This window comes from Aethalodelphis obliquidens, unplaced genomic scaffold (genome assembly GCF_003676395.1).
Source record: "Aethalodelphis obliquidens isolate GAN/ISIS:26980383/991018 unplaced genomic scaffold, ASM367639v1 scaffold14, whole genome shotgun sequence".
In the NCBI taxonomy this organism is placed as follows: Eukaryota; Metazoa; Chordata; class Mammalia; order Artiodactyla; family Delphinidae; genus Aethalodelphis; species Aethalodelphis obliquidens.
The window spans coordinates 31,159,812-31,187,614 of NW_020837958.1; the positions used below are offsets into that span (position 1 = coordinate 31,159,812).

General features: G+C 40.4%; 1 protein-coding gene across 2 annotated transcripts in view; it reads left to right on the forward strand.

Annotated features, from left to right (window-relative positions):
• Positions 1-27,803, forward strand: part of RRAS2 (RAS related 2) — a 71,050-nt gene that overhangs the window by 26,865 nt on the left and 16,382 nt on the right. The window lies entirely within an intron of this gene.

Genomic DNA, 27,803 nt, shown 5'->3' on the forward strand with positions numbered 1-27,803 from the left:
CAGTCTGAGGATTATAGCCTGAGAGAGAGTCTTTTCAGGAAACTCTAAGGACATTTCTAACTGTAATCTGTTTTTAATTCTCATATCATTTTGTTTTCTTGACTTATTGCATTGGTTAGGATCACCAATATAATGTAGTAACAGTGGACATTCTTTTTTTTTTTTTGGCGGTTCGCGGGCCTCTCACTGTTGTGGCCTCTCCTGTTGCGGAGCACAGGCTCCAGACGTGCAGGCTCAGCGGCCATGGCTCACGGGCCTAGCCACTCTGCAGCATGTGGGATCTCCCCGGACCGGGGCACGAACCCATGTCCCCTGCATTTGCAGGCGAACTCTCAACCACTGTGCCACCAGGGAAGCCCTCTTCCTTTTTTTTAATTGAAGTATAGTTGATGTACAATATCATGTAAATTACAGGTGTACAGCATAGTGATTCACAATTCCTAAAGGTTATACTCCATTTATAGTTATTCTAAAATATTGGCCATATTCCATGTGTTGTACAGTATATCCTTGTAGCTTATTTTATACCTAATAGTTTGTACCTCTTAATCCCCATCCTTAAAGCCCCTACCCCCTTTCCTTTCCCCATTGGTAACCACTAGTTTGTTCTCTGTGTCTGCTTCTTTTTTGTTGTATTCAATAGTTTATTTTTTAGATTCCACATATAAGTGATATACAGTATTTGTCTTTCTCTGTCTTACTTCACTTACCATAATACCCTCCAAGTCCATCCATGTTGCTGCAGATGGCAAAATTTCATTCTTTTTTTATAGCTGAGTAGTATTTCATTGTATGTATATACCATATCTTCTTTATCTATTCATCTGTTCATGGACACTTAGATTGCTTCCATATCTTGGCAATTGTAAATAATGCTGCTGTGAACACTGGGGTGTATGCATCTTTTTGAATTAGTGTTTTTGTTTTTTTGGATATATACCCTGAAGTGGAATTGCTGGGTCATATGGTAGTTCTACTTTTAGTTTTCTTTTTTTTTTGGCCACACTGCGTGGCTTGCGGTATCTTAGTTCCCCGACCAGGGATTGAACCTGGGTCCTGGCCGTGAAAGTGCCGAGTCCTAACCACTAGACCGCCAGGGAATTCCCTACTTTTAGTTTTTTTAAGAAACCTCCATTATAGTGGACATTCTTATTCTTGATTTTAAAGAGTTTCACTGTTAAAAAAAAATGTTTGCTGTAGGTCTTTGGTTCCCTTCTAGTCCCTCTTGCTATGAATTTTTAAGATAAATGTGACATTTTCTCATGCTTTTCCTGTATTTCTTATGATCATATTGTTTTTCCTTTAATCTGCTCATGTGGTGAATTATGTTTGTAATTTTTTCAAAAAGTCTGTGTATCCTTATATTCCTGGATTCTTGGGATACATCTGTCATCAGTCATAATGTATATTCTCGTTTATGTACTGTTGGATTGATTCTGCTTGCGAATATTTTGTTTACAGACTTTTAATTTTTTTTGTATCTATGGTTTTTTTTCTGAAGTTGGCCTATAATTTTCATTTTTCTTAATGTACTCGTCTGGTTTTGGTATCTAGGTTATACTGGCCTCATGAGTTGGCAAGTATTTCCTCCTTTTCTGTTCTCTGGAAGAATTTGTGTAATACTGGAATTACCTGCTCCCTCAAAGTTTGGTAGAACTGGCTTTTACAACTTCCGGACCTGTTTTCTTGTGTCTATGTGTAACAAGGTTCTTTTGTTTCTTAATTTTTCCTTCTTTATTGGTCCTAGAATTATTCACGCTTCCTAATTACCCTGTCCCCAAGCTAGGGTGAGCTCAAGTAAGAGAAGGGAGCATTTATTGATAAGAAAACAGGAAATGCAGAATTTCAGGAAGGAGTCAGAATTCCAATTAGGAGCAAGCTGGAGGGTGGAAAGGGAGCTAAATCTGAGACTTCCCTCATGAAGAGGGGTCCCTCCAGCCAGGCCGAAGTGGTCATAGGTGGGCTAAAGTGGTCTTAGCAGGTTGACGGCCCCCTGCTCTCTCTACTCCCACTCGCTTCCGAATGATCAGGCAAATGTGCACTAACAGAAGACAAGACAGGGCAGAAATAACAAATAACAGATTTAGGCTCCACCCACACCCTGAGCAGGGACATCAGGTATTTTGATACTTTTTGATAATTCTTCAGAGTGTCAATATAAAGAATGAGGGACTCCACTGCCATCCTTGCAGAGTTCCCGGCCACATTCCACCACCCTTCCATGAAGGGAAATTAATTGAGAGAAAATTTAGGTTTTCTCATTAGTCATGCTAGCAGAAGGAGAGATGGTATGGACATTCCCTAAAGATTTTAAAGTATCGACGTTGCATTTACTTGTTTACAATCAGTTTATCTTTTATCATTAAGTTGCTTAAGTTACTACAAACATTAACTCACATTTTCAAAGTATTTTTCTATTTTATATCATGCTTCTTTTCATGATTGGTTGTCAGGGTCATGAGAGATGAATTTTAAAATAAATTTAAATCATTTGGTATTTTTATTTTTGCTAATCCATGATACTTTATATAAACTGACAGTATATTTAGTGCCTTTTAGAAAAGTTCCATTCCTGTGCTTTTATCTTAAGCCATTCTTAGCTAATGTTTTTGCATAACTTTTTCTGAAAACAAAAATTTGATTAAGGGGAATCTCTGGGGAATGGGGAATCTCTTTTAACTATGAAAGCTAAGGTCTACAGAAAAAAAAACTTTCTGATACTTTTATTTTATTTACAGATTGAAATTAGCTAAATGTTGTAAGTAAATAAGCAAGAATTGCTTAAAAGTCCATTTAAAATTTTTAACTGGATTAATTTCCAGTCTCAGTGTCAATTGACTTCTGACTTTTGGTAGAGAGCATGTGACTCTAGACAAGCCTGCAGTCATTCTAGGTATATTGCCACTTAAGAAAAGGGCTTTTTAAAAATCTGTTAGAACATGGGAAAAAAAGATCTTTCTCTCTTGTGGTTTTACAGGGTGCCAGAGGTTTAGTTGCTTGTGTGTTTCACTCAGTTGCTTTCTGTTCAATGAGTAGGATCACCACCATGCATCACAACTTTGCAGACTCACTGCAAAGGAAATAGCAAGAGATAAAATGACTTCAGATGAGTGTGGCTTTTTTGTGGGATGGGGTGGGTGGGCAATGCTACAACTAAATAAATTGAATTATGCAAGAAGGCCTTTATTTAACTCATCTTTATATTCTTCTCACACTGACTCTTTTTTGGGTATCATTTCTTAAAACATTTTCACAATGACCAGTTCATTGTAAATATATAACAATTACAATGAGGTGTTTAGTATTTTTATAGTCGTATTTTGTTATCATTTCTCTAGTGAGCTCTTCGTTTTTCTCTTTTGGGCGGATAGCTTACATATTTTGAGCGCCTTAAGGTAAGAGATCTTAGGCCTCACAATGTGGAACTAACCCCCTTTATCGTGTCATGTTGGATTCTTTTACATCTGTTTTTGTTAGTTTATCCAGCAAGTTTCATTGTTTTACTCACACAGTTATTTTGCAGTAGGAAAAATAAAACTAATACTTGCATCTCTCTACCATTAGCCTTTTGGATAGGATCATGGCCTTTTATCGGTTAAGTGTTGGGTGTGAGATATTTTGATAATACTTTAAACGGGAAGGAGAAATCCTTCAATATGTGTGGTAAGCTTGCAGTTTTCTGTGCTCTTTCTTAGAAGGCAGAAGGGCGTCTGGATAGTTTATATCTGTGTTTATTGCAATGCAGGTCATACTTACGTACCTAGGAAAAACTTCGCCTGTTTGCCAGCTTATTGCCAATGTCAGGGTTCACTGAGGTCTGTGGGGAGAAGAATATGAGGTCTGGACATTTTACTCCATAAATATAGAGAAAATAGGGGTAATACATTTGTTTTCTGCAGGTAGCTCTCAGTGTAACGTAGTGGTTTGGGACATAGAATCGAGCCAGACTGCTTGGAATCAATCTCCACCCTACCACTTACTGTCCTGTGGCTTTGGGCAAGTTACTTAACCTCTTATGTCTCCCTTTCCTCACCTGTAAGATGGAGACAGTAATAAGAGTACCTGCCTACTTCATGGACTTATTGTGAGGTTTCAGTTAACATATTTGTAAAGCACCTAGTGCCTGGCACATAATAAACTCTATAGAGGTATTGTGACTTAAGGTGTACAGATGTGTTTCCCTGAAGGAGTTGGAAGTGTGAAACTTAATTTTTCTAAAAGTCTGATTTAAAGTTACTTTTGAATAGCCCCCAAAGTGGGGAATGTAAGAATCAATAAAATGTCTGCTTGGGTTATCTTTACTGTACACTGTCTGCCTTCCTCTGGAAACATTGCTTCTGTCTTAGCTGCTCCATGGCCTGGCTGAGCTGGGCTCTTTGCTGGGATAACCACAGGAGGGGAGACTGAGTGAGGGCCTCACCTGGCGGGATACAGGAGTCCTGCTATGAAAGAAGGGTTTTTACTTCTCTCATTAGGGCACCTAATTGAACAGGTGCTATCTCATCTCTGGGCGCTTTAGTGTTAAAAAGAAGTAAACATCCAAATAGGACTTATTGGGCTAGTGATTTCACTCATTCAGCAAATACTTCTCCAGGATTTATGTGCATAACCTTAAAGGAGTTTTTGCAAAAACGGTTTTCCTGTCCTAAAGTAGAGCTTTAGTCCTAACTGAAGGGAAAAACATCATGAAAATGTTTTGTTCTTTCTGCTATCTCTGAAAAGAACCCAGTTCTCTTTTAGAAATGTAGTTTATTTTATGGTTGTCTCCCTTCATACGCTAAAAGCTTTACTGTGATTTGTTTTATAGCGGAAGATCAAGAGGAACAACTGTTAACTTTTCTCATCTTCTAAGTATCTCGTTGATAAAAAGGCTTTTCTTCTTAGGTAAAGAAATTACCTGTGAATTTTGTTTCCCGAATAATTTAGTGAAATGTCAGTATGAATTTATTCATGTTGGCTTTAATAATTTTTATTAATAAAGGTATTCTGCATCTTTACAGGTCTGTCTTGCCTTTTATAAATAAAGCTCTTCCTGGCAAGATGTATAAATTTTGAATTCTATTTTTCCCATTGATTTATAGGACTAAGAATCTGTGGAACTGCTTATACCTAACCCCCTCCCCCCTGCCCCCATAAAGATAGCAATGTCAGGTGGTAGAACATTCATATCTGTGCTCCCATATAGTTTCTTATGCTAACCTACCTAAGGCTTATCATTCAGAAACTATAGTATCTTATCCATTCTAAGACACATTAAAAAATTCTTATTTTAATATCCTTGTAAGTAGGATGCATCTTCCAATTGATGGCATCCTTGAGTCAAGAAAAGATTGTACTTGTTTTCTTGTCTTGCCTCCTACTTGAGGATGAGTAGACTCCTTGAGGGTAAGAACTGATACTCATTTATTTTTGTTATCTCCAATGTCTGATTTGCATTTAGAGCCTCTGCTTTTGCTGAACTACAGTGTAGCAATTTTTAAGATCATCTCAATAAACATTAGTTAAAATGAGACTTTCACTAGGACACTTTTGCAGGGAGAAACATCTAAAAGGAGGGCCTGGTAATTGCTGATAAGTAGTTAAATGCTACTTCTACTTCCCCTCCTTTGCACCCCTTCTCTTTTGGTTGATTCTCTTGCTTAGTACTGATGCATACCTCACAGACAAAGTATTACATACATTTTACCTGAATTGGTTGCTTTTAGCAGATGCCAGTGATGTGTAAGAGTAAGAATGTTATATTTTTATGATATACTGTTATTTTTTGAGCATCCTTTGGATATTGCATGGTGTCAAAATCACTTTCCATTATGTACATGAGGAAACGGTGGGGGGAGGGGGGAGGGGGAGTTAGTTGCTTAGGGACATAATGTGTAGTCCCTGGTGATGGAAGGCCAGACTTCTTGCTCAAGGCTTGTGCTTTAGAAGAATCCTCTTCTGAATACCTTTCTTTTGTTATTTTCATTAGTTTAAAATTATCTGATTTACAAATAGCTCTGTGATTATGAGACTTCCGGGTTTTCATATCCTTACCATAAAAAACCAAACGTTTGGGCTTCCCTGGTGGCCCAGTGGTTGAGAGTCCGCCTGCCGGTGCAGGGGACATGGGTTCGTGTCCTGGTCCGGGAAGATCCCACATGCCCTGGAACGACTGGGCCTGTGAGCTCCGCAACGGGAGAGGTCACAGCAGTGAGAGGCCTGTGTAACGCAAAAACAAAAAAACAAAAACTAACCAAACGTTTGCTTGAGGAGGTGGGGTAGATCTAGCCTCCCTTTATCTTGCCCCTGAGCACCTTAATTATCAGTCTTGCAAAATCTAGATGTAATCTTGGTGCTAGAAGAAACTGCTGGGACTTCAGTGGTGACACAGTGGTTAAGACTCTGCCTGCCAATTCAGGGGACACAGGTTCGATCCTTAGTCCAGGAAGATCCCACATGCCGTGGAGCAACTAAGTCCATGTGCCACAACTACCGAACCTGCGCTCTAGAGCCCCTGTGCCACAACTACTGAAGCCTGCGCACCTAGAGCCAGTTGTTCCACAACAAGAGAAGCCACTGCAGTGAGAAGCCCGCGCATCACAGTAACGAGTAGCCCCAGGGCACTGCAACTAGAGAAAGCCCATGCATAGCAAGGAAGACCCAACGCAGCCATAAATCAATCAATCAATCAATCTACTCATGCTTCTTCCGTTAAAAAAAAAAGAAACTGCTTAGTGGATCTAGTTGTTTCCTTAGGTTAAGCTTTTATGTGTGAGGGATTAGAAAAATCTGATCTAGGACCTTTATTAGTATTTTTTCTGGAAATGACTGCCATGTAAAATTTTAAAATTAGGCTTTATTTTTTTAAGAAGAGTTTTAGATTTACAGAAAAATTGAAAAGATAAAACAGAAAGTTTCCATATACTGGCGGTCCCCCGGTCCCCCATTGTTAACATCTTATATGGAACATTTGTTGTAATTATTGAACCAACATTGATACATTTTTATTAACTAGAGTCCATACTTCATTCAGGTTTCCATAGTTTTTTATCTGATATCCCTTTTCTGTTCCAGGATCCCACCAAGACACCACGTTACATTTAGTTGTTGTGTTTCATTAGGCTCCTCTTAACTGACCTTGCTTGTTTTTTGGTGACCCTGACCATTGTTTTTTTTTTTTTTTTTTTTTTTTTTTTGGCGGTACGCGGGCCTCTCACTGTTGTGGCCTCTCCCACTGCGGAGCACAGGCTCCAGACGTGCAGGCTCAGCGGCCATGGCTCACGGTCCCAGCTGCTCCGCGGCATGTGGGATCTTCCCGGACCGGGGCACCTGCATCAGCAGGCGGACTCTCAACCACTGCGCCACCAGGGAAGCCCGACCCTGACCATTTTGAGGAGTACTTGTCAAGTGTTTTGTAGAATGCCCCTCTATTGGAATTTGTCTGATGTTTTCCTCATAACTAGACTAGGGTTATGGGTTTTGGGGAGGAAGACCACAGAGGTAAAGTGCCATTTTCATCACATCGCATCGCATCAAGCGTACATACTATCAGCTCGGTTTATGACTGTTGACGTTGACCTTGATCATCTGGCTGAGGTAGCATTTGTTTGGTTTCTCCACTGTAAAGTTACTCGTCTCCTCTTGCTTTTTTTCCGTATTCTTTGGAGGGAAATCATTATGTGCAGCCCACACTTAGGGTGTGGGGATGCTGTGTGATATTGAATAAACGTATTTTAATGGCACAACAGTTTAAAAACGTTCCTGGAGTTAGTGAAATTTTTGTTTTTAACAAAAACATCACTGTTTAAATAAAACATTAAGGAATGTGCCTGCATTCAGAGATTTGGTTTGGCAAAAAGTTTCAAGCTTATTTTCATTCTCAGTGTTTCAGCCTTTGCTATCGCATGGCAGCTGTTAGGTGTTCCTCTTTACCTGCTTTATGTGTTGTCTTTTTGATACTTTTGAGAAAATAATATGAAAGGGAAATACGGGAGATCATTAGTCAGAAACTCTTGAATAAAATTTGTTGATATTTTGATCTTCATCTATTGCTTTTCTGCACATGAAAATATTATTTCTAAAATTGAGGGCTTAGTTGATATGTAAATTATGATTAGAGACCAGAACAGTTCAGGACCCAAAATGATCAAGGGAAAGCACCTTGTCGGAAACCCCCATGACAATAAAGCTCTCCTTGTAGTTCCCATTTGTGTGTTTCAATTATAAGACTTATGTTAAAATTAGATCAGAATTTCCATTGTAGACTCTCAATTTCATAGTTGTGTAACTGCCATACAAACTTGATTGTAAACAAAGGCCTTTAATGATGGGCCTTATTCGAGCAATTTAAGAAAGGGTTATTCAACTTGCAGGGTAGAAAATACATGTCTGGTTTCACATTTTAAGTTGAGAAATCGTGAAGACAGGCTTTGATTTTAAAGAGGAACTTAAAATTCTTTTTCATATACTTTTCCAAATTTTCTACAATGAGGATGTATTATTTTATAATAAGGAAAAACTTAACTGTTAAATCTTGGCTTATATTTTTAAAAATAAATTTATTTATATTTATTTTTGGCTGAGTTGGGTCTTTGTTGCTGCATGCAGGCTTTCTCTGGTTGCGGCGAGTGGGGCTACTCTTCGTTGTGGTGTGTGGGCTTCTCACTGCGGTGACTTCTCGTTGCGGAGCTTGGGCTCTGGGCGCACGGGTTTTAGTAGTTGTGGCACGTGGGCTCGGTAGTTGTGGTGCATGGGCTTAGTTGCTCTGCGGCATGTGAGATCCTCCCGGACCAGGGATCCAACCTGTGTCCCCTGCATTGGCAAGCGGATTCTTAACCACTGTGCCACCAGGGAAGTCCCATTGGTTTATTATATTTTAAAAGAAAGTATTATTTTGACTGCTTTCCCAAAACTACTAGAAATTTGGAACTATTTAACTTAACTCCATTTACCTTCATTCACTTTTTGTGTTTTTGTTAAATAACTGAGTCTCTCAAGTTTAGAGAATGAAAAATAGTTATTACATGTGTCTGTGTATATATCTTTGTATGTATCTTTGTAGTAAGTTGTAGTGCCAGTACTGTGAAGACGGCTCAATATTTGAGTTCCAATAGCTTGTGAGTAGAAAAAAATTCTCTTTTGTCATCCACCCCTCTTGGGTTTATAAGCTACATACAGAAAATAATTAGGAAGATTGGGGAGGTCAGATTTTATAGGTCAGTGTATTTCTTTCCTAGGTCTGCTATAACAAATTACCACAAAGTTCATGGTTTTAAATAACAGAAATTTATTCTCTCACAGTTCTGGAGGACAAAATCCCCAAATCAAATTGTCTAACAGGGTTGGTTCCCTCGAGGCTCTGAGGAAGAATCTCTTCCATCCTCTCTCCCAGCTTCTGGTGATTGTTGGCTACTCTTGGCTGCTCTTGGCTTGTGGACGCATCACTCTAATCTCTGTCTCCACCTTCACGTGGTCTTCCCTTCTGGGTCTTCCCTTCTGTGTCTCAAATCTTCCACTCTTTTCTCTTATAAAGACACAGCCATTGCATTTAAGTCCTGGATGATCTCATCTGGAGATCCTTAACTTAATTGCAGCTGCAAAGACCTATTTCCAAATAAGGTCATGTTCACAGGTACCAGGGGTTAGGAGTTAAACATATCCTTTTGGGTGCCACAATTTAACCCACTACAGTGAGTAAACCCCTTCCTGAATTTGCTAATAAGCACTATGAAGCACTAAATTTGCTAATAAGCACTGTACTTTTACTAAATGGAATAATAGTTATAGAATCTGACTTATATGTATATAAATGCGATTCAGAATTTAGTTGCATGTTTACTTTCTCTTCATGTGGTTTGCAATTGATGTGGCATTCTTTCACTGTGAAATTAGGCTGTACACATACAGACAAGTTATAATTTGTGACTTTAAATGGTGTGAGCAAAGTCTTGAATTCTGTGAGCATAGGCCATTTAGCTCTTGGCTTTTTAAACCTTCCTAGTTGGGTATTTTTGTAAGATGAATGTTTATATGGTTCTTTTTGATGTGAATCATGTCTGTCTCCACTTAAAAGAGTTTAAATTTATCCAGTGATCTAGTCTGATTTAAATTTGTGTGCCACAAGGAGGGACTTTACAGAAACTACTGAGAATTGCTGGGTGGATAAATGGGATTAGATAATCAGAAGTAAGCAAGGTGGTTCTTGGTGTGAAGAGACAGAGCCACTTTCTGAGAAGTGCTGGCCCAGCCTCCTGGCATGTGGTTTGTTTGGAGAGACACTCTGGTGAGAGCATTCTCTCCTCCTTCTCTCCCATTTTGAGATATGAAGGTCATGAGGAATTAAGTCCTTATTGTTTTTAGGATGAAACAACAGCAATATAGGCTCTTTCAGGTAGTTTTTTAAAGTTTAGTTGTGCTATAAACCCATAGCTATAATATTTGACAATGTAATTTCTAAAAGCCCCTGCCCCCATTCTCTATCCAGAAGAGTCTGGTTTTTTGGTAGCACTTATTTCAAAAATTGTCACCTTCATTCTGCTTGCTTATGTATTGTCTCCTCCACTAAAAAGTAAGTTCTGCAAGTGCCAGAACCATGTCAAGTTTTATTCTCATTCAGGACTATGTTCCAGTTTCAAAGTGGCAAAATACTTGTTGAATAAGTGAACTTAATGTATCATGGACACTTAAAAAACAATTATTTATTTTTTAGTTTATTTTTTAAATTTTTATTTATTTTTGGCTGCGTAGGGTCTTCGTTGCTGTGCGCAGGCTTTCTCTAGTTGCCGTGAGCGGGGGCTACTCTTCGTTGTGGTGCTTGGGCTTCTCATTGTGGTGGCTTCTCTTGTTGTGGAACATGGACTCTAGGCGCGTGGGCTTAGGTAGTTGTGGCTCATGGGCTCTAGAGCGCAGGCTCAGTAGCTGTGACACTCAGGTTTAGGTGCTCCATGGCATGTGGGATCTTCCTGGACCAGGGTTCAAACCCATGTCCCCTGCATTGGCAGGCGGATTCTTAACCACTGTGCCACCAGGGAAGTCCCTAAATTTTATTTTTTATACATCAGGTTCTTATTAGTTATCAGTTTTATACTTATTAATGTATATATGTCAATCGCAATCTCCCAATTCATCCCACCACCACACCCACCTTTTTAAAAATATTTATTTCTTTGGTTGTGCTGGGTATTAGCTACGGCAGGTGGGTTCCTTAGTTGTGGCTCACCAGCTCCTTAGTTGCAGCACTTGGGCTCCTTAGTTGTGGCATGGGAACTCTTAGTTGCGGCATGCATGTGGGATCTAGTTCCCTGGATCAAACCTGAGCCCCCTGCATTGGGAGCGCGGAGTCTTATCCACTGAACCACCAGGAAGTCCCTCATGGACGCTCTTGAAATTCATACATAGAGACTTACCTCATTCCCTTTAATGGCTGTTCACTATACTATTCTATAATGTACAGACTGTAATTCATTTAACTGTTCCCTATTATGGATATTTAAGTTATCAGTAGTTTTTCACGATAGCAAACAAACCTGCCCGATCATCTTGTTTGTGTGTATGCGTATCTGCATGTGTATCTGTGGTAGCTTACGATGTTGCTTTCCTCCATTTATAGTATGTTCCTATAAAACAATTTAGCACATTTTAAAATATACTATTGAAATAATTTTCAGGCATAATTGACCCTCTGTGGGACGGATCTTGGCTTAATCTCTTTGAAACAAAGTATCATAACCGTTCTGTCCATTATGTATAGTAAGACTGGGAAGGAAAGCAACAGCCAATAGAGGATGAGATTAGAGCATCAAACTCTCTAGTAGTTTTCATTTCATTTAGAATAAAATCCAAAATCCTTACCAAGACTTTCAAGGTTCTGCCCGCCTCCCTGTGAACTTTCTGAACTTGTTTGCTTGTTGTGTTGTAGTCATGCTGACCTCCTTGCTGGTCCTCTGACGTGTTACACATCCTCTCACCTCACTGCCTTTAACTTCGTGTCCTCTCTGCCTGGCATGGTCTGCCCCCAGGTAGCAGCATGGCTCACTCCCTCAACTGATGCAAGATTCTCTCAGATGTCACACTGTCTCTGACGCCTTCTTGGCCATCTTTTGCATTATCACATCCTCCCCTCTAGATCCTGCTGCTGTCAGCTCCCTTGGTTTTTATTCAGAGTTTTCATCATCTCTGATACATTATGTTTGCTGATTTGTTGATGGTCAACCGCCAAAAAACTGCAGGGTCTGTGAGAGCGGGGATTCCATCCTTAGCTCCTGACACATTGTAGGTACTCCATTAGCATCTATAGACGGAGTGCGTTAGTGAGTGAACCTAAGGAAGATTCATGTGGAAGTTTTAAAAGTTTAGTAGGATGTGGGCTGGGAAAGTCATCACCCTCCTTTACTTCTGGTTTTGCTTCTATAGGCCCCTTTTCTGATCTAGAAGAGATGAGAAATGAAAATGGGGTATAGGATATTTGTAGGTAGCAGTGGATAGAGGGGAAAGGAAGTGAAAAAGGAAGTAACAACCCAGGCTCTGGGGAGCAAAAGTTACAGCCAGAGTGAGTTGGTCAGCTCCCTGCTTGCAGGGCAGCCTTTTGTTTCTAAGTTTGGAGAGGAAGAGAACCAATTTTCAAATGCCCATTTTGAGCTAAGCAGGGTACTGGGTACTTTACAGTGTCGTTTCACCTGCACAGTAGCTCTTTCAAATAAGAATCATTATGGCCATGTTACAAGTCAGGAAATTGAGATTTAGGAGATTAAATAACCTTCCCCAGATCACATAGGTATCATCTAAGCTTTACGGGTAGTAGAACTTGGTGTCAGTGATGTGATTTGCTACAAATCCTACAGCTACAAAGTAGCAGGAGCTAGGGCTTTAAGCAAACCATCCTGACTCAAGATCTGATATTCTATTATGTGACAAACTTAAAACAAAGACATTTTCAATAGCACCTACAAATTATATTTGACACACTGTGGGAGCTAAATATGTCATAATAAAATTAGAGAGCTGGAAAGAATCTTTTGAAAGATCATGAAGAGGAAATTGCTCATTTACAGCTAAAAGCCAAGAAAGAGGTTGACTCATCCAGGAACACTCATCTAGGTGTCGAACTGGGACTAGAATCTAGGTTTCTTCACACTCCTGTGCTCTGCTTTCATTACTAAAGGGCTTATATTTAATCTGTCTGGGTCTTTTCCCTTAGTTCCTTCTTTTATTCACATGTTTCAGATTTCAAAACCTGCAAATTAATTTTCCCTCCCACTCATGTCTCCCAGCAACCCAGTTCTTTCCACAGGTAATCGAAGTTAAATAAGTTTCTTGTGTATCTTTCCAGAGATATTTTATGTATACAAAGCAAATATTTAAACTGTGTGTGTATATTTAATGACGTATCATGTGGACTACTCCATATTAGCATGTGAAGTCATTCTTCTACTTCTTTATTGGCTGCACGTGAAGTCATTCTTCTTCTTAATTTTTTTATTGGCTGCATTCATATTGAATGAATGTTTCATAATTTAACCAGTCAATTATTGAAGAACATTTTAAGTCCTTCCAGTTTTTTATTTATTTTTTAATTTTTTATTTATTTATGTTTTTTGCGGTACACGGGCCTCTCACTGTTTTGGCCTCTCCCGTTGCGGAGCACAGGCTCCGGATGCGCAGGTTCAGCAACCATGGCTCACGGTCCTAGCCGCTCCGCGGCATGTGGGATCTTCCTGGACCAGGGCACGAACCCGTGTCCCCTGCCTTGGCAGGCGGACTCTCAACCACTGCGCTACCAGGGAAGCCCCTTCCAGTTTTTTAAAATTAAGAACAGTTCAGTAATGAATGACCTTGCACAGGTCATTTCTTTCATGCACAGGTGTATCAATAGAATAAATTTCTAGAGGTAAAATTGCTAGATCAAAGAGTATATGTTTTTGTATTTTTTATTTTTTTATATTGCCATACTTAGACCTTTATTTTTTAAAATATATTCTTTCAATCTGTGGCTTGCCTTTATTTATTTATGGCCGCGCTGCTAGGCATGTGGGATCTTAGTTCCCCTACCAGGGATCGAACCTGTGCCCCCTGCAGTGGAAGGAAGTGCAGAGTCTTAACCACTGGACCGCCAGGGAAGTCCCATTAGACCTTTATTCTTTTTTTTTTAATAATAAATTTATTTATTTATTTATGGCTGCGTTGGGTCTTTGTTGCTGCGCACGGGCTTTCTCTGGTTGTGGCGAGTGGGGGCTGCTTTTTGTTGCGATGTGCAGGCTTCTCATTGCAGTGGCTTCTCTTGTTGTGGAGCATGGGCTCTAGGCACGTGGGCTTCAGTAATTGTGGCACATGGGCTCAGTAGTTGTGGCGCACAGGCTTAGTTGCTCCGTGGCATGTGGGATCTTCCCGGACCAGGGCTCAAACCCGTGTCTCCTGCATTGGCAGGCAGATTCTTAACCACTGCGCCACCAGGGAAGTCCCTAGACCTTTCTTCTTCTTTTTTTTTTTAATGTATATTTATTTTTGGCTGTATTGGGTCTTTGTTTCTGTGCAAGGGCCTTCTCTAGTTGTGGCAAGCGGGGGCCACTCTTCATCGCGGTGCGCGGGCCTCTCACTATCGTGGCCTCTCTTGTTGCGGAGCACAGGCTCCAGACGTGCAGGCTCAGTATTGTGGCTCACGGGCCCAGTTGCTCCGCGGCATGTGGGATCTTCCCGGACCAGGGCTCGAACCCGTGTCCCCTGCTTTGGCAGGCAGATTCTCAACCACTGCGCCACCAGGGAAGCCCTAGACCTTTATTCTTAATGTAGAAATGGAGTGTTTTCATTTTGAATAAAGCTGTTTTTAACTGTCTTTCCTATTTGGCAGTAGCAGTTTACAGTTAAAAAAATAACTTAAGAGTAATAGGATTTCTTTTTTAAACTGATGTATGCTGATGCTTTGATGTTAATATGGTGGGTTAAAGAAAATGTAATGGAAGCAGTATTGCTTTGGAGCCAGACCTGGATTTGGATCTCACTTCCACCAGCCTACTGACCTTGTAATGTTTGGCAGGTCACTTAACTGCTGAGTCTAAATGATCTTATCTGCAAAACGGGAATAATAACATCAGCCTTATAAAGTTGTTGTCTAGAACTACCATCTTTCATTGATTCTAACTCACATTTTTTCTCCTCTACATTTTAGTGTCTCTGACATTAAGCTGCTTCATAATCAAAGATGTGCCGTAGTTGTTTTGGCATATAAGATGATGATGGTCTTCAGATTGATGGCATCTTAGATTTGATGAAGTAGGGCAACTCCAAATACTTGCACAAGGGAACTTTGCTAGGGCATTTCATAGGCAGAGGAAGTTCAGTGTGATGGGGAAAGTTCAGGGTTGGGGTAGGTGTGGATGGGTGTTAGGGAGGTGGGTATGGCAATGGAAATTTTGTTCTAGGCAAACATCACAGCAGATCCACTACACAGTGGGAGGATAGTACAAATGACTGATGGAACACAGGAGCAGATATTACCCAGAAATGTGGGTGTATGGAAGTTGGAATTACGGCAATTTGTTGGTGGGTAACAGGACTTTGGCTCATGGTTGAGATTTAGGAACTGTGTATTAATTTTTGGCAGGAAGACTTTATAAAATAATGGAACTGCTGGAGAAAATATTTGCAAGTTGTACGTATGATAAAGGATTTGTATGAAGAATATATTAAGAACTCTTACACTCAACAATAAAATGACAACCCACTTTAAAAGTGGGCTAAGATTTGAATAGACATTTCTCCAAAGAGGACATACAAATGACAAATAAGCATGTGTAAAAGATGCCCAACATTCTATTAGGGAAATGCCAGTCAAATCTACAAAGAAATAACTGCTTTATACTAGGATGGCTAGAATCAAAAAGACAGATGTTCAGTAACAAGTGTTGGTGAGGATATTGAGAAGTGAGAGCCCTTGAACACTGCTGATGGGAATGTAAAATGGAACAGCCACTTTGGGAAACAGTTTGGCAGTTCCTCAAAAAGTTAAACATAGAGTTACCATATGATCCAGCCATTCCACTACTAGTTAGTTATAGACCCAAGAAAAACAAATGTTCACACAAAAGATTGTACATGAATGGTCATGGCAGCATTGTTCATAATAGCCAAAATGTGGAAACAACCCGAATGTCCATTACCTGATGAATGGATAAATATAGTATGGTATATCCATATGATGGCATATCATAAAAAGGAATGAGAAATGAAGTACTGCTACATGCTACAACATGGATGAATATTGAAAACATTATGTTAAGTGGAAAAAGCCAGAGACAAAAGGTCACATATATTGTATGATTCCATTTATATAAAATGTCCCTAACAGGCAAGCCTATAGAGACAGAAAGTAGATTAGTCGTTTAGTGGCCATAGGAATGGGAGGGGATGGGGGAAATGGGAAATTACTGCTAGTAGGTATAGGATTCCTTTTTGGGGCGGTGAAAGTGTTCTGGAATTAGATAGTGATGGCAGCTGCATAACCTTGTAAGTTAATAAAAACTATTGAATAGTCTACCTTAAATGGGTGAATTTTATGGTATGTGAATTATATCCCAATAACACTCTTAAAGGCAAACAAACAAACAAAAATGAGGCCCTGGTTCTAGGAAGGGCCTGAGTTACTTAGCAGATTATCAGTATAAGAAAAGAGTTCAGAGTAGAAGAAACCCAATTATAAGAGCTGGAACACATGTTGATTGGGAAAGTCTATTAAAAGGGAGGAGAAATGGTGAGATTGGGGTTTGGGAGCAAAATAGAAGCAGTTATCAGCATTGTAGTATCGTGCCAAGGCCAGACGAGTAACAGAGCTAACAATGCTGAGACTCTGAATGTGGATCTTGTAACAGTTGAAAATGTTTCTTGCGTAAAGCTGGTCCTGAGGTCTGTGTGGTGGGGCTGAGCCTGCAGAGAGGACCTAAGGGACTCCAGTGTGGGGAGGACCCTGATATGAAGAGGAAGGATGCAGAGATGGGACCCAGGTTAAGCCTGGACAGTTTTGTGCCCCTAGAGGTTAGGGGCAGCCTCGTTCATCTAAAGTGTCCCACTGAGGGCAGCATAACGTTGTTTAGGCAGCTGTGGTGCGCATGAGGTAGAGGTAAGAAAGGCTAACTTAACTAAGGTAATAGCTACGGGGATGAAAAAGATGGGGTGGGTGTGGAAACTCCCTAGGAGTGCAAGGTTCAGTCAAGGCAAGAACTGAAAGACACAAGACTTGTGCCTTGGTGTGAAAAAGGGAATGTCTGAGATTTACTCAGATTTCCCATGGGGATGGTGTGAGGTACATATGATACACAGGCTTATATGGCCCTCTTTGTTTATCTGTTACTCTTTCTGTGCCAGTTATCGTTGTGCTTTTAAAAAATTGTTAATTCTTATCCTTAAAACTTCCTGTAGGCTTTATATGTTATCTGTATAAGACTACAGTAATTGGAAGATGAGAGCAAACAACTATTAAGTTCAAGGAAGTGAAATAAACTTTATCATGTTACATGATAGAGGCCACTGGCTTATTGTTGCTCAATGGTTTGTAAATATGATGCCAACACTAAAGGATGACTGTCCAGTTACGTCAGGTAGCTCCTGAGTCAAGCTTGACTTACATGCAAATGGTTTATATATATGAATCGTGGCTGTAGCTGTGGTAGCCCTTTTCCTCTTGCTGACAGTTTTCAAAATCACTCACTGGCATTGTGAATGGAAAATGTTGGATGATCTTGTCTACCCTATAGGTTAACTTTACACGTTGTAGGGTGTGGAGGGCAGGGAAAGTGGAAAGAGGACAACCTTTCTCTTTTCTTCTCCCCTTTTAAAGCCTGTGGGTTTGGAAGGATGAAAGCTGTGAAGAATACAGGGAGCTGGCATCATGAAATGGCGGTTTACCCCCCGGAATAATTTTCCCTTCACAGAGTCTGAAGCTTTTCTTTTTCTTTTTGAACCGGAGGTAAAAATGTTACTGAAGATTCATTTTGGTTTAGAATTTTGCTTTTGAAAAAGAGCAAGCATTAGCAGGGTTGGGGTGAGCTGTCTCATACTGCAGTGTGCTCTAATTTGGACTGATAATTGTCTATCTAGCGCCTCTGGGTGAGAGCTAGCTTTCCTGAGGGAATTGCTAGTTTTACTTTGAGAGTAGAAGGAACAGTGGGGAGAGAGGTAAGTGGTTTCGTGCCTAGAATGTGTTCAGGAGGAGGCTAAAGCTAGGGTAAGAGTGTAGTAGTGGGGAGTTGGGGCAGAATGAGGAGTCTGGGTGTACAAGGGGTGCCCCAAGACAAGCTTTTCCTCCTTATAAGTGTGGCTTCAGCTGGCTCTGTACTCTGGGAAAGGAACCAAAACTCTTCCCATTTCTTCTTGGGCCAGACGACTCTGCTTCAGAGGTTAGACTCAGGGTTAATACTGGCTCAGGACCAAATTTCAACGTTAGTTTTTGTGGTCTGGCCTATGGACCTAAACACAGATTAGAACAGTTTTTCCCTGGGAAAATAAGCACCAAATAACTGACTTTAGAAACAAACTTTTGTAATAGAACCAGTTTGTAAGTTGACTTCCTACTGTCCTTTTCTTAGTGCATACTGGACCCATTGATTTGCAAGCAGTTACTCTGCTTGAGGTATGTATATTATCGCTGAGATTGCACAGAAGTCACATGAAAGGCACATGGTGGCTTTAGACAGTCTGAGACAGCAACATTGAAGGCCTAAGTTTTGTTAAAAAGAAGCTAAAAGATGACAGGGTTTAGGGTAGCTTTTATTATTCTGCATTTGAGTTCTGGAGGATAAATTATGGAGATCTCTGTAATTATACATGTTAGATTAAATGAAATACTCATTTCAATCAGGAAAAAAATATGTACTTGAGTGAAGGAATATCAAGCATATTGGAAACATTTGACAGGAAAGTAAGGGAGGGTGTTGCAGGGAACAAAGGTTCTCTGTGACTTGACAGCTGCTGTTAAAAAGTGACACCAGGAAGCGCCCGACTCTGGCTCACAGCTGCCTGAAGTTGCTGTAGTCTTCTCTAGTGTTACCAGAGGAATTTGCACTGCTCCTGTTTTAGCAAACAGAGGCTACTGATAGCTACCCAGGTCCTTATAGTGCTCTGGGAAATTAATTCCTAACTCCTCATTATGATCTTCCTAATTACTGGGTTTTCCAACAGAAAATATTTTGAGGCTCCAAGTATGTTTGTGCAGAGTACCTTGCTTAATGCCAAAGAAATTCTGAAAGGCGTGAGGTAGACCTTGGATTCATCAAATCTAGTTGGACATATATAACAGGATTTTAACTGGAACTCTAACCTATTTTAGTTTCTCTTGAAGCCCCAAAGGCTGGGAATAAAGCAGTAGTTGCCAAGTGACTCTCATATTTCAAGGACTTGCATAGAAGGTGGCCTTAAGTTGCTATTGCACATTTAGCCCATACTTTATCTCCAGGAAGTGAAAGTGTGGAGAGTTAAGGGTTCTGAGACAAGGATGTTTTTGGAGAGAGCTGTCAGTAGGCTGTGTGTTCTTTATCCTTTCCTGCCTCCACACTCTGCAGAGAGGAGAGGATGCTTCTCTTAAGCCCCCTTCATTGAAGCCTAATGATGGGGAAAGCTCTAATAGAATCATTCTAAGAACTTGACATGTATCCCCAGGTGTTTGGAGAGCATAAGGATTAGTATGTGAATCTGTGGATTGATAGCAGAGAGAAAGGAAGAGGGCTCTTTAGTTAGCAATATGCACTTTGAAAGACAGTAGGTTTCCCTGAGTTTCTGGATGGAACCAGCTTAAAAAGCCTTCTAAAAAGAGACACTGTGCATGGTTACCTAGAAGAGGCTGTGAATCAGGAGGTGCCCATGGGAACCCCAAGGATTGAGAGTTGGAAGTGTAAATGGCCAGGACTCACTCATGTCCTGGGAATTGCACGTGGAGGGTCTCACTGGTGTACTCTTCCAGGAAGCCTGTAGGCCCTCATGAGAAAGTTAGCATGGACATCAGATTTCATTGGCGTGGTCTTTTCAACCCCCCTTACTTCTCCCCATTCCTTCAGCTCCAGCCCTTAAGGAGCCAGAGCAGAGGCAGCCTTGCTGAGGGTAGAAAAGATGCATAATAAGATGGGGAAACTGAGAAGATGACTGGTCTTAACTATCCCCCCACCCCTGTCCTATCGCAGACGTCTCAGCTGTGTAGAAAGGGGAGAAAGAAACTTTAATTTAGATGAGTATTGACTAATGCAATTAAGACGCTGTACTAGAAATCTTAATTATTATGTTTTTTCTTGTTTTTCAGTTTTTTAAAATGAAGTATAGTTGATTTACAATGCTGTGCCAATCTCTGCTGTACAGCAAAGTGACTCAGTTATACACATACATACATTCTTTTTTTATATTCTTTTCCATTATGGCTTATCACAGGATATTGAATATAGTTCCCTGTGCTATACATTAGAACCTTGTTGTTTATCCATTCTAAATGTAATAGTTCGCATCTACCAACCCCAAACTCCCAGTCCATCCCTCTCTTTACCCCCCTCCCCCCTCCCCCTTGGCAACCACAAGTCTGATCCCTGTGTCTACGAGTCTGTTTCTGATTTGTAGATAGGTTCCTTTGTACCATATTTTAGCTTACACATATAAGTGATATCATATGGTATTTGTCTTTCTCTTTCTTACTTCACTTAGTATGATAATCTCTAGTTGCATCCATGTTGCTGCAAATGGCATTATTTCATTCTTTTTTTTATGGCTGAGTAGTATTCCTTTGTATATATGTACCACATCTTTTTTATCCATTCATCTGTTGATGGACATTTAGGTTTGTTTCTATGTTTATTTGCATTTGTTATTCATAGACTTTTTAATGATGGCCATTCTGACCTGTGTGAGGTGGTACCTCATTGTGGATTTGATTTGCATTTCTCTAATAATTAGTGATGTTGAGCATCTTTTCATGTGCCTACTGGCCATCTGTATAGACATCTTAATTATTAAAATCACAATGTTCTTGGGGTTAAAAGTAATTGAACAACTATTTATAATTGAAGAATGATTGGAAAAAATTAGGAGATTTGCCTTAGATTTCATTCAGGTGCAAGGAAGAACTTGCACACAGAAGGGCTTTGAAGGAATGTTTTATGTGTATAACCTGTTGAGTTTATTAGCTCAGTGTTTCATTTATATCTTCATATATGCACATACATGAAAAGATGAGCAATTATAAAAGGAAATTGTTAAGTACCAATTACATGGTATACATAAAGCTTGATATATGTATTTTCCAAATCACAACTTTTAATGATAAGGTAGAATATTTGAAGTTGGGAAAATCCAGACTATCATCACCTTAAGGGTAAGAGGAATTTATTTTATTGATTTATTTATTTTTTAATATGATATCACTTTTATGTAAAATCTAAAAAACAATACAAATGAATCTATATACAAAACAGAAACAGACTCAAAGATGTAGAAAACAAACTTATGGTTACCAAAGGTGGGGGGCGGATAAACTCAGAGTATGTAATTAACAAACTACTATACATAAAATAGGTAAGCAACGAGGATTTACTGTATAAAACAGGGAACAATATTCAATATCTTATAATAACCTATAATGGGAAATAATCTGAAAAATATATGTATATAACTGAATCACTTTACTGTACACCTGAAACTAACAGAATACTATAAATCAACTACACTTCAATTAAAAAAGATAAAATAGAGTTGTTGAGAAATGAATACCTTTTTGCAAAAACAAAAATTGAGTCTAGGGCTTCCCTGGTGGCGCAGTGGTTGAGAGTCCGCCTGCCGAGGCAGGGGACGCGGGTTCGTGCCCCGGTCCGGGAAGATCCCACATGCCGCGGAGCGGCTGGGCCCGTGAGCCATGGCCGCTGAGCCTGTGCGATCGGAGCCTGTGCTCCGCAACGGGAGAGGCCACAACAGTGAGAGGCCCGTGTACTGCAAATAAATAAATAAATAAATAAATAAATAAATAAATGAGTCTAACCTGGTGAAGAAAAAAGGAAGGTATACCCTGGGTTTAGCCAGTGCTTAACTACTCTGACTTCCTTTATGTCCGGTCTCCCAGTGCTGGACCTCTCCTCTTCTAATCAATATGGATTCTTGTCCCTCCCGCTCATTTCCACTCACCAGTAAACTGTGACCCTACACTACCCACTGGTCTGCAGTGGAGGGAACAGCCTGAGTTACTGACGGCAGGCATGGCTCAAACAGCTTGCTGAGAGTGAGCCATGCCTACCAGACCCACAGCGCTCCACTTGGCCCTCCCCCATTTCACTCACTTGCTGGTTTCTGCTAAACAAGGGTAAGAGGAATTTAGAGCATACCGAGATCATTTTCTGGTTGGAGTACTGGAGGCCTTGCAAAGAAAGTAAGATGTGGTTTGGGCTTCATTAGCTATAACTTAAGGCTTACTGTGTATCATAGGCTGTGCTGTAAAAATACTCCTCATACATTATTTTTACTTTTTACAACAATCCGGCAAGGTTAGTATTATTTCCATCTTACAGACAAGGAAACTGAGGTTCAGGCAGGTTAAATGAGGTGCTCCAGTTTCCCACATCTGTTAAAGGTGGTAGAGTTGTATCCTGGTCGGTGACTCACACCTCAGGCTCTTCCCACTTCACTCTGCTGCCTCCCTGGCGGCTGCACGCCAAGATCCAGTGGAGGGATGGGCCGGGATAAGCAGGAAGAGGAGTGGCGCACACAGCATCACTGGTGATCTGAGCTGTTCAGTCCCTCGGGGCAGCTCTGTGAGCAGCCCTAACCCTTCACCGTCCCCCTTCCTTGTGCCCGCTTTCTGCCTTCTGACTTTCCTTTTCCCTTATCCTTCAGTGCCACATCTGAAGTGGGCACTGGAACATGCCCTCCTTAAATTAGCCCTGTTATCACTCTTTTCTGTTGAGAAAATGGGCTTTAGAGATGTTAATCAAACTAAGAGGAAGTAGAATGGCATCTGTGTTTGAATTTCAGTTCTCTCAAACTCCATAGCCCATCCGTTTTCTTCTCATCCTGCTGCTTCTGGTGAAGACTTTATAAATGCATGTATTAATAGAAAGCAAGCCCTCCTAAAACCTCCTGTTTGGGTTTATTTTATCATAATTTAAAAAACAATACAGGTTTTGTGGCTAGAAGTAATAATAGGAAAATACTGACTTAAAGTGGAGGGGAGCCAGAGAACCACAGAATTTTGTGTCTAGAATGTTTCATGACCTGGGTTCTGTGTGTCGCTGGGGGGAAAAGGGAGAGGTGAGCAGGATCTCAAGGAAGGTAAGAAAGGAACATGAAGTTGTTAGTCTTAGTTTTCCTTGTTTCTTATTTTTCATGGTACTTTTACTCCTTATTTATAGGCCAATAAAGGAATGAAAGATTTGAAATTTTATGAATTATATTAAACAGCAGGAATTCTGAAACATTCATGAGGATAAGACCTGAACTTAAATTGTAGTTCTCCTCCTTATTAGCTGTGTGACCTGGAAGAGGTAACTTAATTCTGTGCCTCATTTAAAAAAAAAAAAATCTGTTAAGAGGGAAATATATATCTAAAGGACCATTGTGAAAATTAATTGGGAAAATTTTATATGTATCAGTTATAAACTGTTTGTCCCATAACAAATGCTCTATAAATGATGACTCCTGTTATTGTGATTGAGAATATTTCATTTTTTAAAATGGGAGCAATGGAAGCAGGAATGGAGGATGCGTGTGAGTGTGCTTTAACTCCGAGAGTCAGGGTGAGTAGAGCGGAAGGAACATTGGCCAAAAGCCTGGAAACTTTGCTTTTAGCGCTGGATCTGCCGCTGATTTGCTCTTTAAACATTAGGCAAGTCACTCTACCTCTGACAAAAATCTCTGTCCTCATGGATCTTATAGTCTAGTCGGGTTGGGGGAAGCATGGACAATAAAAGTGAAAAGATAAAGCATAAAGAGAGCTGCAAAATAGTCTGGCCAAGAAAAAAAATTCAAGTTTCTAGGTGAGTTAGTTGGTCTTGAGTAGAGTGAGGAGAAAGCTCAGGACTAAAAAGGATCCAGTATATTCTTCCCTTGATTTGACCGTTCCTGTAGTATTTAATGTGCTACCACCAGATTTAAATTCTTTTAAATAATATATGCAAAAGTAGAGAGAATAGTATAATATACACTCGTATACACATTACCCAGATTCAGTAGTTGTCAAGGTTTTCCCATACTGTTTAACCAGTTTCCTTCCTCTGCTCTCTCCCTTTCCCCTCTTCTTTTTGCACCCTATGTGTTTAGAGGACTCCTAAGAATCGTGCTATGCTCAGAAATGCCCTGTCATTTGTTTACAGCTCCCCAGTGCCACCTTAGGTCTAATCTCCTGTCCTTTTTATATGCAAGGGTGGTGGACTTTAACCAGTGAGCTGGATTTACTGAGTTTCCCAGAATCTCCAGTAAATTACCCATCCCAAAGTGTAGACCACGCACCGCTCTGTGGCAGTGCTTGGGAACTACACTTTCACCAGCAGCTCGGTGTCTGGAGAGAGTGACTTGTCACTCCTGCCCACTAAATGCAGAAGTTGCCTCAGCTCCTCCCTGGGCTCCTCCTTAGCTTCCTTAAGGCAACTTCTTTGAATGGGAAGAGAACGAAGTGGGAATTCTCTTAAGCCAAGCGGAGCTCCTGTTGTGCAACCTAGTGGCATATATGCAGGAATAACATTCCCAGCTATCACTATTCTGTTACTGAGAGCTTTGGACAACCCTACTCAGACCAGAGTTTATCAGGGAAAAGTCTCCCTGTCTGAATGGGAAACTTCCCTAATCTTAAACTTTTCTCCAATAAATCCTAACAACCTTAAAGAGACTTAGGTCCACATTTGCCCTTCTTACTACCTGGAAGGCATCCGCTCATTGAAAGGAGGCATTCCATTTCTTTCTGGCTGAGATTCTTCTCCATGCATCCTTTCCTGTGTTTTCAAGAAAGCACATTACTTTCTCCACCCCCGACCCTCATTCCCCCTTTCAGTGGACTGAACTCTAGTCCACTGTGCTTTCCTACCCTTGCCTGAGCCTCTACTGTCTTCCACAATGCAGTGCTGTGTTTTGTTTTGTTTTTCTTGCTTTCTGCTACAAAATATCCTTTCTGGGCTGTGGTTGGTAACTATTTTCAGTTTCAGGAGAGAGGCTGTTTTCAGGCACATTGCTGGGGCTCTGTGTTCATAAGTGAATTGTACACATAGTTCCTATATGTGACTGCAGTATTAACTGCTTAAATTTTGTTGCCTTCCGAACAAGCATGTTACTCGCATTTCATGCTGTTTCTGTTCTTTGGCCAATGCAATTAATACTCCCCATTCCCCTTGCCCCCAGTCACAGCACAATTGCTAGATGTGTAAAAAGCAGTGGGTTCTGTGAAAGTAAGGACCTTGTCCCTGTGATGCCCCATAAATAATTGTTGAACAAATGAATGAAACCAAGAGCAAGAGCAATCAGCAGAAGGGTTTCAGGTAGTGAAAAATAACACTTTGAATGGTGAACGACACACATCAAACTGGAGGGCTTTGTGAACTGTGTAAAGAAAGAGCTGGGGCTTCCCTGGTGGCGCAGTGGTTGAGAGTCCGCCTGCCAATGCAGGGGACGCGGGTTCGTGTCCCGGTCCGGGAAGATCCCACATGCCGCGGAGCGGCTGGGCCCATGAGCCATGGCCGCTGAGCCTGCGGGTCCGGAGCTTGTGCTCCGCAACGGGAGAGGCCACCACAGTGAGAGGCCCGCGTACCGCAAAAAAAAAAAAGGGCTGGATCCTATAAGCAGTGGGGAACCATTTATGCATTTTATAGAGGTATAATTTGTATATGTACAAAAAAGTGCACACATCTTAAATGTACTGCTTGATGAGGTTTTTACATATGTATATACTTGTGTAATTACTGCTCAAACCCAAAAAATATTTCCAGAACTCCAGATGGGGAGCTTTATCTTGATACACAACATTTTGGATACCAAGTTTGGTCTGTGGTATAACTAGGGTTGGAATTATAACAGCTGTTCGTGGTATTAGCACATCTTTTTACTTGAATAACAATGTTAGTTCATACCATTTAATTACATGACCAAAACAATGCACTGACTAACATTTATTAATCATCAGCATGTCTTGGTGCTTTATATTCATTACTTCATTTTATCTGTTCCATGGGGTTTTGTTACTATCCTGTTTTACAGATGCTGAAGGTTAAAGAGGTAAAGTAACTTGCCTTAGGTTCTACAGCTAGAAGGTAGCAGAGTTAGAATTAAATCCAGGACTGCCCATTGTCAGAGACTGATTTCTTGTTGGTGATCTGCTGCCTCAAATGTCTGGGGCCCAGGTTTAAGTAACAAAAATGTTATGTCTTTGTGGTAGGAGGTAATGATTATCTTTCTTACCTGCACACGATGATTGCTGTTTTTAGGCACATTATAACCTGTGGCTTATTAGAATTTTGAGAGGGAAAGGGATCTTTGATTCTGTGACAGTCAGGCCTCAGAGTAATGTTCCTTAAGATGGATCTTCATGAGGGAGGATGATGCTCTGAGGATGGCTCTTTATATGTAGCAAGGCCTCTACAAATTTTGAAAATAGGACACAACAAAGATGAAACGTAGACCTAAATATCTAGAAATTCCAACAATTAATTTGTCTTAAAAATTAATGAGTGGAATAAATGCATGCCAGTGGTAGTGAAGTGGCAAAATTCTTATAACATTAAGATTGTATTTCAAGAGCTAAGACATCCAAAGAAAATATGAAACTTCCACAGTCACAGAAAGGAAAAACAGTTTATTTTAACTGCCCTCAAAGTTGCTCAAACCAACCATCCTCTGTACGTGTTATTTTTTTAAATTTGGTATCACAATGCAAAAAAACCCATCACATTGCAAGAGTTCTAGCTATTATACATGACTTGGACATTTGAAAATATATATTTAATATTTGTCCGTTGTGTTTTCAGACACAATGGGAGGGACATTTTGGCACGTTTAGGCATAACTTGGGAGTAGTCAATGAAACTTAGGTTTTACAAGATGAAAGCATGGCAAGAAGTGTCAGATTACTATGGAGAAACATGTTGCAGGAAACTAATCTTAAGATATAAATAGCATGCTTTATCCAGCTTGCTTGGTGAAAGACTGCTGTTTTGTGTTGTTTAGAGTAGTGGATACAAAGAATATTGTTATTGCCAGTTGTATTTACTTTTTGAAGAGGTGTGGGTGCTGGAAAGTCAGTTGAGGATTGTTTTGATATCTGTGTATTTTTAACTGGGGCTGGGGTGGTGATGGAGATGGCTTTCTACTCAAAGCTGCTCCTGTTGGTAAATGTTTCTGTTTTTAATAGACGTTTAATAAATCGTGCATTTAAATGAAGCCATCAAAAGGGAAATAGGATTATGGATACCGAATTCTGTAATTGAAGTTAATCCAAAAATATAAATAAAAAATAGAAAGTGTCATTCACAAATAAAATAAATATGTAGAGTCATGGTAGGGAGCAGATCAGTCTCCCTCCCCCCGCCAGACCAGGAGTTTCTTTGCTGTCCTGTTCAGAGTGCCTACTTCTGAGTAGCTTTCTGGTGTTTGTACAGCTCACCATGCAGAGGTTGTCACTTAAGAATGATGTATTCCTGGAGCCAGCAGGTCCGGCTTCCAGGAGCCCTTGCCTGAAGAGTGATTGAACACCTTTGGTGCGTGTTCCTAGCATCAAGCTGCCTTCTTCCAAGTCATCCCTCAGATTTTGTAATGAGCCTAGTGGCAAAACAGGCTGTGAGGAAGTCAGTCGAGAGAGAGAGAGAGAGAGAGAGAGAGAGAGAGAGAGAGAGAGAGAG